The 19,640-nt window shown below is 33.9% G+C and overlaps 1 protein-coding gene across 1 annotated transcript in view; it reads right to left on the bottom strand.

The window, feature by feature from the left end:
* Nucleotides 1-19,640, bottom strand: part of LOC149791918 (homeobox protein Hox-B5-like) — an 85,010-nt gene that overhangs the window by 20,250 nt on the left and 45,120 nt on the right. The window lies entirely within an intron of this gene.

The following is a 19,640-nucleotide window of genomic DNA, read 5'->3' as shown; positions in this document are numbered from 1 at the left end:
TGGGTATATTAATGTAAGTGACATATTAAACAAATAAGAAATGTAGCGTATTACTCTATGATAAATCACAGCAGTATCATCATGTAATATATGCACACATGTAATCGTGTGTGTGTGTGTGTGTGTGTGTGTGTGTGTGTGTGAAAAATCACTTGGGGAGCTTTCCATACACTGTATTGATTTCTGTAAACATGACATGTAAGCCTAAGAGGTCCTTATATGCAGCTATATTGCATGTTTGAAATCATATACATGTATTTACTTAATTTAATTATTTTCCGGAGGGGTAGAGATGGGAACAAAGTAGGAACAAAGGGTCTAAAACTTGTCATAAGACTATAAGCTGATATCCATTCTTACTATAGTTTCAACGTGTCTTCTATTCGGGTCATCTAGAATATTTATTTATTAGTCTATGTTCTCGAATGACAAAGTTTGAACAAGTTCTCTCCATTTGTTCCGGGTCAATTAAAGCCAAGACATGATTAAAGTATGAAAACGAAAGGAAAGGTGCTCTTGGTATGTGTCAGTATTGATTGCAGTACGTTAGTTTATTTGTCCACGGCACGCAATCCTCGCACTGTTGACACAGAAGGCGACAAGTATGTGATCATGAAAGAACAATGTGTCTGTAAAGAAACAAGGTGTGGTATAGATCTGAAAAGTGGATTTGTATATCCTAGTTCATACGAAATTAAAAAGGCCATAATTGATTGAAGATAATGCTAATTCGTGAAAATGTTATGTTGATTGGACCATCCATGCATGAGAAATTTCCATGACAATATTTTCAAGATGGCAACTATGGCAGCCATAATGGACTTGCGGTCTATACAATTTTATATTAGGTAGAAATAACTAGATATCATGAAAAAAAGGTTTTCGATGGAAATCCAATGACAAGCCTGTCCATGTAGAAGAATTATTAATGAAAATGTGACGGCCATATTGTACGTCAGATCAGTGCCACTTTTTTTAAGGACCGGTTGCATATCTTAAGAATCCTTTTTGCACAATCCCATGTTGACATGACCACCTATGCAGGAAGAGTAGCAATAACAAGATCATTAAGATAGCATATCTTACCATTTTCATTTAAGACCAGCTAAACGATATATATTTTTTCAGTGAAAACCTCATGTTTGTACGTCTTTCATGTAGGAGCAGTAACGATAATAAGTTATTCAAGATGGCTGCCGTAGTGGCCATATTGGATTTCTAGTCAGCACCATTTTCATTTAGGATCATCTAGTCCTCTGGGTGAATGCGTGTAGTTTGGTGCCAATCCTCCAAGTACATATGGGGATGAGAAGTTTTTTCTTTCGGACCATTGGAAAACAAACTACGGACGGGGGACCATCCCATAAGCTTTTTTGATCTATACCGAGTTGAACAAAAAAATAATCAGAACATCAGAGTCAATGTTGCCTGAGCTTGTTTTTAAAAGGAATCGCTTTATCGCGTTTAAAATAATAAATTCTAATGATGTTCGTATGTTTATATATCAAATGTATCTATACTGTATGCATATGTATAAACCGTGTATTGAAAAAATTCATTTTCAAACTCCCTTAAGACCTAAAGGCATCGCCAACACCCAAAACGTGTAGCTATCTTCAGCTTTCGTTTATCTCTGAAAGACAACAGAATCTCTGTCTGCGCAGCCGCTTAGTCTAAACGAGTGTGACTCACTAACCCAGTGTAGTTAATTGTTGTTTAAGGAAACATTATATAGTCTATTTCAGAAATATTATTTATCACACTATTTAATGAACCTTTTCCTAAACAGAAATGCAGCATGGGAAATGATTATACAAAATGATACTCAGGAGCATGTGTGTGTGTGTGTGTGTGTGTGTGTGTGTGTGTGATTTGCAAATTTAACGTAGCTTTAACAATTTTTCAGTCATATCTCTACGATTTCTGCAGTGTGACAGTTTATAGTGATGTCTGGCACTTTGGCGTCATGCCGCAGATATGTAGCATGATGTCCCACCCAGTCACATTATCCTGACACCAGGCCGACCAGTCATAACACTAACTTTTTAATGCAGAGCGTCAAGCGAGGCAACTGTTAATACCATTTTTATACTAAGTCTTTGGTATAACTTGGCCCGGGACCGAACCCACGATCTCCCGCATCCGAGGCGGACGCTCTAACCAATATGCCACCGGAGCATCCTAACTGTAAACAAATAATTGTGGATTTAGCATCTTGCCTGACATTATTATTTACGGTGCTTCCTAAACGTCGTCAATATAGTTTCCTCTTTTTAGACAGAAACTTTGGACTTAGAGAACAGAAACGCGTCAGCAGGGGTGGAGTAGAGAAAGACACACCCCTTCTTCATCCTATCGAAGAACGGTAACTTTTGTTGCGGTGGTGTAATAATAATAATAATAATAGAAGAAGAAGAAGAAGAAGAAGAAGAGTGTGTGGTTTTGTTGATGATGAGCCAAAGGTGGTAGTAGTAACTGTCAATAACATGAAAGAATGTCATAATTCTGACTCTGGCAAAAGTGAAGAATGAAATAAACGTATTTTTGAAATTGTATCGAATTTTGTAAGGAAAAAATCTCAGCCAAAATACCACGACAAAATAAGACAACAACTGTACAGACGGTGCCAATTCAACAAACGTAAATGACAGACATAAGAAGAACATAAATTAAGAAACAAATTATATTTTTTAGGTAAATAGATACGGGAAAGTGAGACAAACATACAGCCTGGGACCACAAAACAATTTATGCCGATAAAGCGTTCATTATTATGGATGAAAAACATAACTTCAGTCACCTACAGTGCTTGAACACAAAGCAAGAGAAGAACACTTCAATCAATTACGGTACCAAAACAGTATGTGTAGCTACGGTATTTCCCAACGATATTGCCAAAATCATGATATTATCTGTGTGTAATTAATTAATGCATTATTTTATTCTGAGTAAATTTAGGAGAAAACGTACAAAAAGTTCCTTGGAAGTTTAATATGCCAATCATTACAACTATTATGAGAATACATCACTCTGAAACACACAGAAAGCAATAAAATAATCGACTTACACGCTGTGATTATGCATCTAAAATTGAAAATTATACATAAGCACTGATCATTCACAAGATTAAACAGTCCACTTTGATGATAACTGCTAGCGTCATGGACTCGAAATCAGCTTGGCATGAATTGTATTCAGTATAGACTTGGAGCACTTCAGATAAAAGATATACCCGCAGGGCTAGTGGCCATTACGTGATAAGAAACAGCCACTCGAGATAATGTGTAGATGATACTTCGAACAATTTTCCATAAATTACCAATATTTCGCTCCTTTATAGTCATTTCAAAAAGTTATTTACGTGATATCACCAGCTGTACGATAAAATCTGTTGAATGTGTGCACAAATACAGATTATACGGAATCTACTGATGGAATACTACCACATTATACATAATATGCATGTGTCAGGTAAGGATAATTAACAGAAAATTAATAGCATTATCAGTATTAGTAGTTGTGGAAGTAGCAGCAGCAGTAGTAGTAGAGCTACTACTACTGCGGCTGCTAGTGATACTACTAATACTACATTGTTTGATGCCGTTTCCATTTTTTGTCCACCTGTAGTAATTGCTGTACAATATCATACTATCGAACTAATATGTTCACTGGTTCCCAATGTTTTGCAACTGAAACCAATTTATTTATCTTTCTAGGCGAAGGTAAAGTGATCATTATGGATTAACCATGGTATGTAGTAGAAAGAAAAAGAACATAATCTACTCAAATAACATATTTGATCTCTGATGCTAATTACTATATTATGAAACAAATATAGTCTTAGAAAATGTATGCTCGTTTTTTTCCTGTTATGACCATCTTTTATTTCCTTTTTTCCCCTGCTGTTTATATCGTAATTGACATCATTAATACAGACACAAGAAGATGCTCGTTCGAATCCCGACAAGGCTGAATGGGTCAGCCGCCATATTATTTTAATTGGCAATACACTTGATTCTAATTGTCTTGAAACGATATAATTTTAACGTGTTGATGTGCTATTAAACCCAATCATTCGATCATTTATTATTATTATTATTATTATTATTATTATTATTATTATTATTGCTGTTGAATTTGTTTGCACACAGTTAACATAAATGATAAATTTGTTTTCTCATTAGTGACCCTTTGTCCATATTTGTTTTCCACTGTAGCTAAAGTATTGTCGAGAAACGATTTATGATGATAATAATCAACCCGTTTTCCCATTGTCCCCTCTGGAATACAAATGTGAAAATAGATATTTGTCTCTTGTGCTCTCCGAATACAATGATCAGGTGACAATAATAGCTGCAACAATGGAAGGATCCGCGAGTCACGTGACTGGTTTCGATTACATGACCGCACGATGTCAAGGGTTGTCCAAATCTATTATCATCTTGAGTACTGCAATTTTTCACTTCTTCCAAATATGCTGTTTTTTTTATAAATAATGTGACACTAGTACAAGAGAATAGATTTAGTCTACATTGTTTGCCCTATATATTGTTGATACGATTGTCAACGAAGGATAAAAAATTGGTCAACTATTTTTCCTTTTGGAGAGATGATCGCACAGATAGGAAAGTTCAAAGCGTAATAATGTCATCAATTTGATAGATACTAAGGGCTAAGTGAGATTAATTATCTCAATGACAAAACTTTGAACTATTTTCTTCTTTACATCAAAATTGATTGATGTTAATCTCTGAAAGTGTATGAAGTAGGTTTGAGGCGAAACTGTATACATTTTTAGTAGACTAATGAAAAGATTGAGAACAGGTACATAGTAAGCCGAAAATGTCCCTATTTTATAGTTGTCCTTTTACAGACGTAAAATTAATATGAAATGCATACACCTTGCCATTTATCAATCAGTGTTACTTATATGGAGATATTCGATGAAGTAGGATTGTTTATGCTTAAAAATTGAAGCCCAGCAATACATTTTTGGGAGACCTTTGTATGATTTATCAATGGGTTAATATTTTCTTGCATTAGAATTAGAAACTCATGGCTGCTGATTTGAGGTCATCAGTTTTTGTAAATGAAGACGAAAGATGAATACATAAATAAATAAATAAATAAATAAATAAATAAATAAATATATCAATAAATAAATCAATAAATAAATAAAAAGTATATAACAACAAAATCATTACCTATGATGTCAAGCCACTGTGGAATACAAGGTCCAAGGTCTCTTTTCTACTCTGAGATGCCCTCTATTTGAGTCATATTTTGCCATCTCTAAACATCGTTCATATTTGAAAAGCATTCACTGCCTGGCTTAGTAGTATGCATTTCAAGGGGATTTAGTTTAAAGAGTATCTTCACGTTTAAACATTATCATCTTAGCATGTTAGTATTTCAAGAGAATCAAGGCATGCCTTCAATGACGAACATCACACTGCTATCTTTGCTTTTACACAATTGCATCCATTACATTGTTCTTTATTAACTCGCTTGCCATCAGCGATATTTTAGTTATTAAGTATTTTGAATTAACAAAAAACGTACATAATTGATATAAATACACTATTTATCGATTATTAAGTTGTTATAATAACCAGGACTCTGCGTGAATTTAAGTCAAGTCTCATTGTTGCGTGGGTGCTAGTACTTCTAAACAATTAACCTTGGGTTTTGATACCGCTCCGTAATAACTTCACGCCGTCGCCAGGAATTTACAATTTTGTTGTCATTTACTGTTCAAAATACAGAGCAAAACAAAAAAAGATCGGTTCATATGATATATGATATACCCTTATAGTTCATTTTAATAAGGCTAAAAGACTATTGTCACATTTGAAATCAAAATAGTTTATATGATACACTAAATACTGTAAGACGGAACATGTTACGAGGGTCATTATAAACACAATACAATAATAGTGTACCACCGCGTTTTACGTAAGAATTGAGCTTAATATTTTACAGGATTCACCAAGACATGTTGCTTCATAATCGATTACACAACTAGCATGCACGAGCCTTGTTAAGCGAAGGACTTTCTAGCAGAATATGTAATCGACGTTCAAGCTCTATGACCTTATTAATACTCTAAAATATGAAGTTCAATTCTTAGAAATATAAATACTTCAATAAAAACATAATAATATTTAAGCACTATTTACAAAAAGCGCTAAAAATGATCGTTCTGCGTCACATGACGCGATTTGAATCAATCTAAATGATTGTTCGAAGGGCATGGTCCACAATTTGTAATTATAGAATAGTAAGTGATCAACACCATCAACAACTACGAGGACGACGAGGATGATAATAATGGCAGCAGCAGCAGCAACAACAACAGCAACAACACAATACCACCAACAACAGCAATAATAATAATAATAATAATAATAATAATATCAGCAACAACAATTTTGACAACAACCATAATTTGGCTTTTGATGTAAGCCTACGCAGTTCTCTGGGAATGCACACGTTCACCATATCAATGCAAAAAAAAAAAAATATAATCAATGCAGTAAGATACTGTATACACGCAAAAGTACTAAACTAATGACTGTTTCTCAAATACTTAAGCAAGAACGTGTTTCTCAAATGCATAAGCTAGAACATGCATGTCACATATTTTACTTCTACATTTATCAATCATGTAAAAGCTTTACAAAAATAAGAATATAGGCAACTTAATTAGTGTTTGATTTGTTTGTATCTTAAATTTATTCTATCCTTTCGTTGACTGATTCTATATTTATACCGTTCACACTGCCTGATCTTGTAATCCCGTCGCGCATTATAATCAAATACTTTTGATCATCACAGTACAGGAAATAAATAGGTTATCAAATTAGAATTATAACCTGGCGAATGACAATTTTACGCCTTATGTTCTTTTAGTTATATTTATCTTCCTGTCGCGGAAAGAAAAATTTTACAGGTTTATTACACCTGACTTATCTTTATGAAAGACTCCCATGGAGTCAGTATAGTTGATAAGGTATTTAACGGTACGACGTAAAGAAGAATAAAATAAATGTATATTCATTTTCAATATCGTGTTATACACATCTAAGAGTATAAAAGTAAAAAATATAGCTTGAAAATGGTGCACTACTTTGTATATCATGAAAAAAGTAGATTTGGCCAATAACTAATATTTCTCCCTTTTCATCTCTCTCTTTATTCACCTTTACTTATTCTCTATTTCATTCTCATTTTGTCGGTTATGTCAATTTTTTTTCATTGTGACTGGGCTACAAAAAAAGATCATATATTTGACTGACGTGTTCAGTTGATGGAGAGAAAGACAGACAGACAGAGACAGATGGGAATGGTGGGGTATTTTCTCAGTAATAGTATTGATATCCATGTTCCGGGGCATACGCGATTCATAATGACGCCTTAAACTGAGCCTTAAACATGTATAAGAAAGACTGATCTCTCATGGAATTCTTTACAGGTCATCAATTAACATTGTGTTGATTTACAAAGATAGAAATTATTGTGGGAATTTAGTATATTTATATATGAATGTGATGGCTTTGCATCGAAAATTGCCACCATTTTCATCTGTCTGCATTAAACGGACACTCTTATACCATGTATGGACTCTGATTGGGTCCCTTTTTTCCCATGTATAGGCACTGTTAGAGACCCCTTTCTCTTCGTTTATATACGCTATATACATGATTTAATTGATTTTGTTTCAAACTGGATCGGTATGTAATATTATGTCAAAATTTTATCCTTTGCAAATAGTATTTTAAATTTTATCCCTTTACAAATATTATCTCAAATCTGAGCCACTTAAAATAATATGTAAAATATATGTGTATAAGATCAGAGGTATTGAGAGGGAAAAAGCACCATGATACGTCAATTTCATATAATGCATAAATCCATCAGTATAACCTTTCCATCAAACGTTGACAAATATGGTGTATATCCGATATACATGTACATAAGGCCTAATACTCATGTTAATAATAAACATACCTTTCAGTGCTGGTATGCCATGGCTTTAAATTCCCTCGGAATCTTGCCGCCCAGTAATTGGGACTCAGATATTCACCAGATTGACCTTAGTGGTCACAATATGGCATAAACCTGTCAATTGTTATTCACCCCAAACCTTACTTAAATTCAACGTCTGAAGTTGGCGATTTATGTACCTCGAGGCGCCACTTTGAACAGGCAAGTAAGTAAAAGTGTCTAGCCAATGTAGGTTTAATATCGTCTTTAGTATTACATTGCATTTACATACTGGGGAATGGGTAGTATACATTTTAAGCTCTCGCTTTGCTCCATCGCTGACCTTATTTCAATCCCACGTGGTAGAGTAGTTAGTGGGCCAGAAACGCAACCAGAATTATGCCGGTTCGAATTATGTAAAATCTAAGGCCGATCGGCCCCTATGGTGTGTCTCTAAGCACATTTGCTCCAATTCTTCACCACTATATAACCATTCTTGTGTCCAACGTGTCGTTAAACAACAAGCCAAATCGATCCTCGGCTCCAACAATCGTAACCATAACCGTGTGTCCATTTAACGGTACTCCTTAATTTTCAACTAGATATGTCTTTAAAACCACCCCCATCACCACCCCAATAAACAACATTTCAACGATAGGTTCTGTATCCTGTGAATAAAAAGCACAGAGTGAAATTGAAATGAAAATTATCAATTTTATCACTTTAAATATATTCAATTTGTAGTGTTCATATTTGCTACATATGAAATCACAAAACTCAACGTTATGGTTGCATGCATTCATAATTTTCCCACACTGAAGAAATAATATCACAAAATGATAGATCTTTGTGGAAGTTAATATGAACTTTTATGAACCAGCAGATACTAATAGTAAACAGCGTAAAGAGCAATATGATGAAATGTTGCACATCACGTGATGGCGTGTCATCGGGTAGAAAAGCAATAGTCCATCTAAGGAACTGACGCTCTACAAGCGGAAAAAGAAGTTACAGGAATTCATGAATTCAAGATTGGACCATTTCTTCCATTTATCTGCTGAATGTCGAAACCATTGTTAATGTTCTTCAGCGATAAAAAAAATTATTCAAATTAGCTGCTGTGGTGGACTGATGTCAACTTGGCACCATTTTCATTTGGGAGAAAAACGGCGTCATAAGATGTTTTTTGGTGGAAACTAAGCCTTGATATGACTTTTCGTTTTGGAGTAGCTACGAGAAACAAAATTTAAGATGGGTGTCATGGAGGTCATATTCGATATCAGTTTGGCATCATTTACTATATGGTATCTACTAGACATCATAAAAAAAGTTTTGGTGCAAGCACAATATTGATAAAAATCGACATCTAGGAGCAGTAGTGATAACAAGATTTTCAAGATGGCTATTGTGTCAGTCGCATAAGTCGAATACACAACAATTTCGTTTACGACCAACTAGACATCAAAGATGTTTTCTAGTGAAGATCCCAAGATGATATGACCGTTTATGCAGGATAAATAATGATAGCAAACTGTTCGATATAGTTAATGTTTTTACCACCAGATCGAAATAAATGTCATTAGAACAAACTGGACATCATAACAAAAATTCAGGTGAACACTCCATTGTAATATTACTTTTCATTCAGGGAGATTAGCAAAATCAGTCTTTCCAAACATCCACTTTGGCGACCATATTACACACCATATCGGCACCATTTCCAGTTAAGACCAATTAGAAGTCATAAGAAGTATTCTGGTGAAACTCCATTGTCAATGTACCTTTCCATTCAGGAAGAGTAGCGATAAAAAGCTTTTCGAGATTGCTGACGTGGCGGCCAAATTTAACATGAGATCGGACCTATCATTTTAGACGAGACAACCTAAGAAGTCTTTTAATGAAAGACCCATGTCGATAAGACCCTTAGAAGGATATAGTTACCAAATTTTAAAGACAGACGCTTTGGCGACCATATTGGACGTCTAAGGAGCACTTTATTTATTTAGGACCAGCTAGACCATGTTGTCATGGCAACATTCCAACTAGTTTATGATAAGTAGTGCTAATGGACGAACAACAGACAACAGACGACAGACAACAGACCATCTCATCAGCTCTTCTGGTCTCTGACTAGAAGAGCTAATACAAATGTTCTCACATGAACCATGTAGTAATTAATTGTGATTAACCGAAGTTGATAAATAAAATCGCACTTCAATAGTAGCAGTTTCACATGTTCCCATCTCTCTCTCTCTCTCTCTCTCTCTCTCTCTCTCTCTCTCTCTCTCTCTCATAAATACGTTTATTGTATTCATATGACTGGTTTAAAATTAAAGTTGTCGATTAACTCTTTCATTTTCGATGTGCCTTCTCTATCTCTCTCTCTCATAATAACGTTTATTTTATAAATATCACTCGTTTAAAATTAAAGTTGTCGATTAACTTTATGTGCCTTCTCTCTCTCTCTCTCTCCCGCGCGCGCGCGTCGTTTCATAGAATCGCATTACAAAACATTTTATATTACTGCTATTCCAATGCACTTTAATCGTGCAATGCAGTGTAATAAAGGTGCTTGTTCCATTGCACTTTATCACGAAGCGCAGTCTGATGAAGATGATTCTTTCACTGCACTTGACCTTGCACGGTATTATAATAAAAGCGCTTTGTTTATTCGTCATTATTTTCGTGCATAATTGAGACGATGTGAATATGCCAAAAGGTATTGAAGAAAAGAACAATGACATTCTACGCCCGAAAAGTGACACTAATTTGTTGGATATTGTATAGGTTAACAAAACCGTAAATTCTTGTTTCCAGCCGAGATTCTAGCTGTTACGGTTGGTTACACAGAATGGTTTTTTTGGTGTCATTTTAATAAAAGAACCTGTTTATGTCAGCATATATCAGTGATTTTATATCGTACATTTCCTGCCAAACATGGAATTTTGTCTAAGGTCTAGTCTAAATCTGAGGGGTGAGTAACAAACTTTCGTCATCACGTGATCCATTAGATAATGGATGCTCCTAAGAAAAGTAACTCGCTATTGTCATTGTCCGAAAGTTGTATCAAGAAGTAATTTAATACGTGGAAAAGAGTCTTGCATTCAACATTTGATGCTAACTGGTATTACCTCTCATCCGAATAAATACATATTTTATATCTTTTTATTTCTTTTTAAAGAAACATTAAGCTCTGCAATTTGTTTTGTCCAGCTTATCTTAATGCCTCCGTCACCCCTCCACCCTTTCACTACTCGCACTAAAACTCCACTTGGCACTCAGCATTAAGAGGTTAGTGTTATGACTGGTAGGCCTGGTGTCACGATAATGTGACTGGGTGGGACATCATGCTACATGTCTGCGGCATGATGTCCCGGTGCTTGACATCACTACAAACTGACACACTGCAGACATCATATCGATATGACTGAAAAATTGGTAAAGCTACGTTAAAAATCCAAATCACAAACACACTCTTCTACAGACCGTGACACTTATCTCTTTTCATTATGGAAGCGTTCGTTAACGGCAAATTATCTCACTTCATTATGGAAGCGTTCGTTAACAAATATACTTTGTCTAAAGAAAACGATATGAACAAAATATCACAAAAGAAAAAAATAGATATAGGAGAAAGAGAGGGCAGTTTGATGGACACTCATGACTTCATAACATGCATGCAGTGCATTTGTTTTCTTCTTACTTTATCTAGACAAAAACAAAAAAGAAATAAAGCAATAATGGAAAGCAAGGACCTTTATAAAAAATCCACATTTGTATTTAAGTTTAAAAATATCACTCTTCCTTTTATCGCTTTTTTTTTTTTTTGTTGTTTTAAATGCCAGGATTGTACAGATTCTCTTTAGCATACCGGACACGGTGTTTTCGGTGTTATGAAATGTCCTGATTCCTAATTGACACATTCTACATAAATAGAAACAAATTCTCTTCCCCCCCCCCCAATCGCACACACACACACTTCGTTTTATAAACTTTAAAAATATTTTAAAGATTTTTTCCACATGTTTGAATTTGATTTCTTATTTGTTGAGAGTAAAATGTTTTGAATTTTTGAATTTACATTTGCATGGGTGTTTCCCTTGTTATTATATGTATGCATTTGTCTTTGCCAGTCATTTTTAAATTATTATAGGTCATTGCATTAGTATGAGAAAATATGAATGAGTTTTTTTTCTTCTTCTGAGCAATACTGCACAACTTTGAGAGTACAGTATTAGTCCGAGAAAAGGATTTCATATTTTTCCATACAAATGCAGTAACCTATAATAATTTTGTTTTAAAATACTCATTTCCTCTTCCAACATAAGGCTTAAAATGAAGGAATACACAAAAAAGATGCACCAATTGAATGTATGTTTTTTTTTCTTCAGAATAAATACACAACGGGAGATTCATTAAAAAACTGTAACAATATTAATGCTTAAACAGCACCGTCCAGGGACAATTGAACTTCGTCACGCGCGCGACATTAGGTTTTTGTTTTTAAATTTCATTTTGGTCTACTTAAAATTATCTACTTAAAATTGAAATTTTAAAGTCATAATTTGAATGAGTGAGCATTAAGGAAATATTTCCAGTTGGTATGGAATGGATGGATTTTGTTTTTCTGTCGATCCAACTCATTTCTGCGTTTCGGCCTATGAATGGCTGGATTTATTGGGTCAACTGAATGCAGTAAGGAGAATGTGATTTCGTTTGGAAATGTAGCAGATATTACAGTATCAAGTTTTTGCATTGCATGGGACATGCCTTTCGGATTAGCAGAACAATGTAATTAAGTACATTTTGAGGAAATTCTAGATGCATAAATGTAAGCATAGTTATTACCATTGTTATTACCAGCTAAAGATGTGCATACCATGTCACTTGCATCCTCGCTGTTGGAGTGACCTCATCAATGACCTCTATGGCTTGTATCGTTAGCCTAATATTGTTTCAAACTAGTTCAACGTGGAAAATTGCAAAGCAGTGTGGCAGTCCATTGTGCCATCAGAAATCATACTTTTTTTCGTCTTGGATAATTGGCCCTGCTGCTCTTAGTTTCCTACCAAAGCCTTCGGTTGCATTTTTTTCTCGAAGTTAGTGATTTGACTGACTTGTACATTGGTGCTCCTCTGATAAATACGCCACAATATGCATTTCGGTACTATTTTTGTCGACCCTAGAGAGCACTGGTCATAGTCTGAACCATTCTGTTTTGCGAAAAGTTACAAATATTTCTCCTAAATAGCTGTTTAAATGATCAGAATGGTAGTTATAGTTACTGCTTCTCTCACGCTTGTTGCTAAACAGTGTGAATATCACGTTCATTCGTTTCCTTGTTTGAAAGTTTCATTTCTGACTCAGTGAACTCGTCCACATCGTTAACATTATAATCTCTATTTTTAAATGGACGAAACAGCTTTCACAAACAAATTCAATCAACCCAAAGCGTCTAAGTGAGCATGGTTTGTTTATAAAATAGTTCCTAATACACGATACTATTTGTAGGCACACATCTCGCTCATTATGACGACGTGCAATACGGAAAAATACTACCCAAATATTAAATGTAACGAGAAATAGTGGATAAAATTATAAGTGCCAGTCTGTTGAAGTTATGCTCCAAATCTTGTATAATGATCATTGATGATCGAAATAATTGTTGACAAATGCTATTTCTTTTTGATCGTCATTTTGTATAGGAATGATAGTTACCAAGAACAACCAGATTTAGAATATACTGAGAGAAATATTTTTTTCCCACTGAGGAGAACTCCTTCTTTCATCTTGCTAAGGCACAGATAACATTGCTTCCATCAAATATGGCCTGGCATGGTATTCAGATCGAATATGCATTTTCAGATTGAATGCGACTGGGCACGTTATTTAGATCATCGTGCATTCTCAGATTTTATGGACTTGGCAAGTTGTTTTGAACAGTGTACATTATCATCTTTATTGGTACTTGGCAAGCTAGTTAGAACATCGTACACTCTCCTATTCAAACACGGAAATAGAAACTGGCTTTATCATTACTCCTTAGTACCCGCTCCCCCTTAGTTTTATTCTTTTCGTAAATATTACAATATGAAGTTTATTCATCTTTTATACAGGATAGACGCAAATTCTTCTTAAATCGTGCCTGTTCTCCAATAAAAACGAATAAGGAATCCAGTTTGTTTATATTTTCGTTAAGTTTCTATTCAAAATGAAAATGACACAATAGTCCTAAAGGTCAAAAGGTCAAATCAGAATGATCTCTTTACTATAGCATTCTTTCAACGTTATCGTCAAACACTCTTTTATATAAAGATATCATCGGGAGAGGAAAAGCATATATATATATATATATATATATATATATATATATATATATATATATATATATATATATATATATATATATATATATATATATATATATATATATATATATACACACACTAAAATCATTTTCACTTCATCTCACACTACCTAAAGTGAACAGAAAAATCAACATTAGCCGACGGCATGCAATATTTACTTCTACACCTGCATCATTTATCACCAATAACAGACAATGGCATTGTGATTCATGAATACACGGGAGCCATTAAGGTCAGATGATATAGAAGACTGGATAGTTATGTTAAGCTATATGTAAATATACACAGCCAAAAGGAAAGGGGAGATGAAGTTAAATAGTCCCCAGGGTAGATAGTACTCCCCTAGGTTCCAAGTAAGGAAGGATAGAAACCAGGCCCAATGCCAGCCCAGGCATAGGGAAGGGAGTACAACCGACCAAACTTTAATGGGATAATTTAAACTCATATGATGAACAAAACTTAGACTAACCCTGACTAAATTTGTATCTTTATTCTTCTTGGAGACTTACAAACTTTTAATACGTAATGGGTGGACATGGATAAACAAAGCACAAAACATCATTAGAAAACAAGGGTGTCACTTCTAAGTCTTAACCAATTAAAGGTGTTGGGATGAGACTAAGAGGTGTCAACACAGACATTATGGCAGGTTGAAAAAGTTGCTTTTTGGGATTTAACGCTATATATTTAACGCTATTTTTCAGCATCCGATAGGCTATATATTTAACGCTATTTTTCAGCATCCGATAGGCTATATATTTAACGCTATTTTTCAGTATCCGATAGGCTATATATTTAACGCTATTTTTCAGCATCCGATAGGCTATATATTACGGTGCCCAGAACAACTGGTGGAAGAATAACCTGGAAAAACCCTGATAAGAACCACAGACCCATGGGAAGCTACTGGCAAGGTTTCTCACATACCCACGTTGACCGAGCCCGACGCTCGAACCCACAGGTTGATACATACATACATACATACATACATACGTACGTACGTACGTACGTACATAAGTACGTACGTACGTACATGCATGCATGCATGCATACATACATACATGCATGCATGCATACATACATACATACATACATACATACATACATATATACATACATACATACATACGTATATACATACATACATGCATACATACATACATACATACATACATACATACATACATACATACATACATACATACATACATACATGCATGCATGCATGCATGCATGCATGCATGCATGCATACATACATACATACATACATACATACATACATACATACAAAAAAACATTTTGCTTCTGAATTTAGACAGGTGATTATTAGTTGCTATTATTAGTCTTTTTTTGAACCATTGACATGACACGTCAAAATGGTGCAATTATGACTGTTTACGAAGTCGAACTATTTTGAACTTTGTTGTCATAATATATAAAAGAAAATATATCATGACCGTCTATTAGTATTCAAACTCCCTGTTGAATACAACTTTTCTGAGTCCAATATGTGAAGAAAAATAAAAGCTGAGAAGGCATAACTTGCACATTTGTACCATACTTAATACTTACAATTTATAACGGTAACAGATTATATTCACAGAGTATTAAAAAAAAGTGATTTGAAGAAAAGATTGAAATTTTTCAAATTACTACGTTATTTAAATGACTTTCAAATAGTAAGCGAAAATATGAGGAATTTTTGTTGAGCTTTGAAGTAAACTCATAATAAAACTATTGATGGATGAAGAAGTAAACATAAGCCTGAAGTAAGCATACAAAAACCTGAAAATTAAAAGCCGCAATAAGCCTGAAAATACAAAAGCCACTTTTAGCCTGAAATTACGGAGTAAGCAACCATGAGCTTGAAAATACAACCATAGTAAACAAGTAGAACATTTTATTCAATACGTAACAATTCAACATTCATCAGCCAGTGTAGTAGAAGTATAACTTGTTGAAAAACATGAAATAATCTTATCAGATTGACCAATATAAATCTGGTTAACGATAATAAAAAAGATTCCCCGAAAACCCCACTGAAGATACGCTTGCATGAACCGGATTCACAGTAACGTCATTGGTACAATATCGTGAGATTGGAAACGGGTCTACTATCACATCGAAATATGTTTCACTCACAAAATGACCAGAAAATACTAACATATGATTAAATAAGATTTATATAACATAACCTTTATATCGTATCAACCATTGGGGAAGTATTTCATATAAAACGAAAACAGATCACAAATATTTTAATACTAGTATATAAAGAAATATTACACACCATGATTTCAGTCAGTACCCTTGTATTGCTAATATTTAGATTTATAAATGAGCTGTACAAATACAAAGAACTTTTAATTCAGTTTCGCAAAAGGAACACTAGTATAATATTACTACTAAATAAACTTCTGAAAACCCGATCTATAAAAGCATATTGCATGTTTGTTTTGTTTTGTGGTTTCATGTTGATTTTTGCTAGTATCGAAACCTCGTCGCTTTTGACAGTTTTAAATTAGCTTTTCTGTTCCTTTTCAATCAATGTACAGACATTACAGAGAATCCTTTGTGACCAGGAATATATTTAAGGCCATAAATTTATGTTTTTGTTTCAGGGCAGATGAAAAAAGACTTTCAGGCAGGATTGTCGCATTCGATAATAGTTCTGTTAAATCAACCATAGTAAAAGTCCTATTGTATTTTTACTAGCTGTACAAATGACGATCAAATGTTTTTTTTTTTAAGAGTAAAATCTAGAACCTTCACACAATATCTTTGATTATTTACTCGACAAGCAACGTTTCCTTTTTGTTTCATAATTCTTTATTTAACAAAATTATATAGCCATATTGTATGTAAGGGTATAGCCTTCTTTTATTCAGTTGTATGGCCATCATACATCAAAGTGTATGACCATCTTTTATTAAAATGTGTGTATATATTTAATCAAAGTGTATGGCCATCTTTTATCAAATTGTATGGCCTTCGTTTATAACATTGTTAGGCCATTTTAATCAAAGTGTATGGCCATCTTTTATCGAATTGTGTGGTCATCTTTTATCGAAGAGCATGGGCATCTTTTATTAAAGTGTATGGCCATTATTTATGAAATTGTATAGCCCTTTTATCAAATGGTATAGCTATTGTATCAAATTGTATAGCCATTTTATCAAATTACATAGCCATTTTATCAAAATCTATAGCCCTTTTATCAAATTGTACAGCCCATTTATCAACTTATATAGCATTTTTGTCAAATAGTATAGCCCTTTTAACACAGTGTATAGCCATTTTATAAAATGGTGTAGCCCTTTTATCAAATTGTATAGCCCTTTTATCAACTAGCATATCCCTTTTATTACACAGTATAGCCCTTTTAAGAAATTGTATAGCAATTTTATTAAATTGCATAGCCCTTTTATCCAATTGTATAGCCCTTTTATGAAATTGTATAGCCATTGTATCAAATTGTATAGCCTTTTATCAAATAGCATAGCCCTTGTATCACATTGTGTAGCCCTTTTAACAAATTGTATAGCCATTTTATCAAATAGCATAGCCATTTTATCATAACAACATAGCTCTTTTATCACATTGTATAGCCATTTTATCAAATAACATAGCCCTTTAATCAAATTGTATCAAACTGTATAGCCCTTTTATCAATAGCATATCCCTTTTATCAATCAAATTGTATAGCCATTTTATCAAGTAGCCAACTTTCTAATTGTACCCCTATGAATTTGTACATAATTTATCAACATACTTTACACTGTACACTGTGTTAATTGAGAAATTGTTTAACTGAACAAACATTTCTAAATTTCTTCAAGGTAAAGAAGTTAATCAACGATGTAAAGTGTTAATTTTCTCATTGCATTAGCCGACGTATTTGTAATTGAAAGTGCCTATCCGCATTTTATATAAGGTCAATAGAAAAATGAAGATAAACAAATGCTAAGCGTGTGTGAATGTTAAATCATCAAAGTAGGGGGAAAGTTTCATACTATGAACATGAAAAAAGACCTAAGAATTTTCAAAATGTGTTAAAGAAGAATTTATGTTTTAACCTATTTGACTTAAATTTCAAACTGAAAAAAGACCTGTAACAAAGTATAAAATAGTAACTAACTCTATGCATTAAAAAAATCACAATAATCAGCTTGAATGACACACAACAATAAATCTTGCATCAATACTATAATATAGTATTACTTAATTTAAATTTGTAGCAATTTTAGGACTTTTCCAACTAATATAGAGATCATATTTTGGTAAAATCTGCCTTCTCCTCACCCCAAGCTGTTCTGATCTGGGTAACCCCAAGTGCATTTAATTCAGTTTACTTCGTTACGGTTTTATATCTATTGGTATGTTAGTGTTTTCTCGTTTGTACATTTGTCTATTTTTTCTATCCCTTGATATTAACTATTAGTTTATTCACTTCTTGCTATCATATGCTCGTGCTGACTTTGGGTTCTTAGACATGGTAAAAAGGTTACCAAGTTCAAAGACCATAAATAAACCCCGCTTGATCTGTCTTGCGTCGGTCTTTTCAAAAAATTCAATCGACCGCTACCTTCCAATCAAGAGAGGACGTTCATTCATTAGCCGAATTTCGAATTATTGACCACAGTAATTTGCTATGTGTTGAATTTGCAAGAAGAAGAAGAAGAAGAAGAAGAAGAAGAAAAGGAAAAAGAAAGAAAAAAGAAGAAGAAAAGAAAAAGAAGAAGAAGAAGAAGAAGAAGATGATGATGATGATGATGTGCTGATAGTGATGATGACGACGATCGCAAGTTTTTTTTTTTTTTTGAACTTCACACACAGGTGTATTTCGGATAAATAAGTCAGATGTGATCACAATGACATTGAAGTACACTCAAAATATTCTTAGACTCTTTTAAATCGTGACTTTAGATTATAGCGGGGGGGGGGGGGGCAGATAAATTGCAGTAAGGTTTTATGAAGCTCTTTCCATATGCTTATTTTTCAAGAACCTGAATCTGTTTTCAGTTGGTGCATATTGACTTTGTTCTTGAAACGTTGTATCAAATGTGGCATTCATCTTACCGGGTTTGTATAACTGTTCTTGCGTCACGGTTTTTTGGTGTATCGGGTAAGATTCAAGCTGTCTAGACCATATCACTGTTCAATCTTTGCGTGTTAGAGAGATAAACAATAGTGATTTTTAATATGCAATGTATATTTCTAGCCTAACGTGTAAAAAAAAAAGTTTGTAGTGTTTACATACAAACATTTGTTTGACCTTTCCATGT

This window comes from Sinohyriopsis cumingii, chromosome 9, assembly GCF_028554795.1.
Source record: "Sinohyriopsis cumingii isolate HCF-2022 chromosome 9, ASM2855479v2, whole genome shotgun sequence".
NCBI lineage: Eukaryota > Metazoa > Mollusca > Bivalvia > Unionida > Unionidae > Sinohyriopsis > Sinohyriopsis cumingii.
Note: the sequence above shows the minus strand (reverse complement) of the source record. Positions and strands in the feature narration are given on the sequence as shown.